The sequence below is a fragment of the Sceloporus undulatus genome, chromosome 2 (genome assembly GCF_019175285.1).
Source record: "Sceloporus undulatus isolate JIND9_A2432 ecotype Alabama chromosome 2, SceUnd_v1.1, whole genome shotgun sequence".
NCBI lineage: Eukaryota > Metazoa > Chordata > Lepidosauria > Squamata > Phrynosomatidae > Sceloporus > Sceloporus undulatus.
The window spans coordinates 273,749,546-273,751,428 of record NC_056523.1 but is presented as its reverse complement, the minus strand read 5'-3'; positions in this window follow the sequence as shown (position 1 = coordinate 273,751,428).

The window sequence follows — 1,883 nt, the reverse complement described above, 5'->3', positions numbered from 1 at the left end:
TTTATTCTACTATATACAACTCCAAAACTATCCAACACCACAATACTCAACTCCTCACTCTACTACTACAATCCACTCTACTACCCACTGTTGTCTGTTTCCACCCAGTAGGCGTGCACACCATTCTCATTGGTTCTCTTGGTTCATCCTACAATTAGTGATTTCATCATCTCAGCCTTGACCACTTAACAATTGTCAGGTGTGTCCAATTATCCACTTTACATTTCTGTCCTTGGCAGTTAGGACTTGTTAATTGTATTACCATTTACACCTGTGTGGTTCCCAATTGGCTTCTGCTGAGTCACCCTGACTCTCACATACATGTTTTATTTCATTTACTGTATATCCCATGTTGCTTTTTCCTTGACATGAAAAACCATCAAAAACTATGGATGCCGGCCATGAAAGCCTTCGACTTCACAAACTGAGGAATGCATTTAGGTACTTTGGCTCCACTGTCTTTCAGAAATGTAAGCATGGAATTGGCACAATTTCTACAATCACCACAACATTTCCCCTTGCTCACCTGGCCATTGAAATAGCAGAAATACCTGTACAGTATTTCTGTATGGCCTGCTTACACTGAGGTGTCTGTTTGATCTCACACATGGGAAAACATTGTATAGAAAACATAAGCAGCCAGTTTGTCTGTGTGATCCCTTTATTATTATAAGAAATGGACGGATGCATCTTTGTGGGCAACTACTGAAAAGTCTCCATTTTGTTCTTGTAAATTATGCATGCAATTCTCTTCTGTTCTAAAAACTGCTCTTAAAAACACTTTTAAGCTGCATTATAGCACACCAGATTCTTTTTTTCTTTTTTCTGTTTATTTGTTTATTACATTGCAGGGATGACTTCAGATTATGGTTTACTAGCTGACCACTTCATGTTTTTCCATTTGAGTCATATCAAACTAACTAAGCCTACATGCTGAACATGCTTCTATTGCTTCAACACCACATGGGCTCTTCCCATGCAATAATAACTAATATCATATTTTACAACCCAAACTTAATACCATTTCTTCACAAACAAAGGTGCACATTTTTGTCCCATAGGGGACTGTTGTTGTACAAGGAGATATATTAAGTGCTTTTCTTTTGCCTAGGTCAAAATAGAATTCTAGTCCTATCCAGTCTGTATAGAAGGGAAGCATGAATATATGTCCTGTTCTACAATGCCATCTTGAACACACCAGCTCTTCTCTGATTTTGGAAGCTAAGCAGGGTTGGATCAGAGATCATCAGGGAATACCAGGAACTTCCTAGTAGGGCTAGATAAAGAAATATCTATCTGAAATCCTGGTTCCATCCATAGTAGAAGGTAATATTGAGCTGTATGGACTCAGTGAATCCAAAATCTGACACAGTGTAAAGCAATGGTTCTAAAACTTTTTACCCTTGTGACCCCCCTCCCCCACTGGACAACATATATCAATAAAAATTGTTTCTTTAATGCACTTATTGTTCACATATTCATATATATTCATATTTTGATTTTTTTATAAGGAAACAACATTCAAATTAGAAGTTTTAATTAAATAAATACTTAACACATGTACATTTTACACATACGGTTTCATATACGACCACATTCACATACACCAGTGCTCAAAGATGTGGTCACACTCAGTCATGCTTTCATTCTTACACACAGAAACATTCATACTTTTGTATATATGTGAACATACACAAGTGCATATGTGAGTATTTACAAGAGTAGGAGGGATCAGGTCTTTCAAATCTTTCACACACACATACCCTTGAGCAATTCTTGCACACACATACCTTCTGGGTCCTGCCCCACAGTTTGAAAATCATCGGTATAAGGCATTTTCTTTGCATCCCACCCCCACTGTTGTGCCTTGCTCTTCCCTTTTA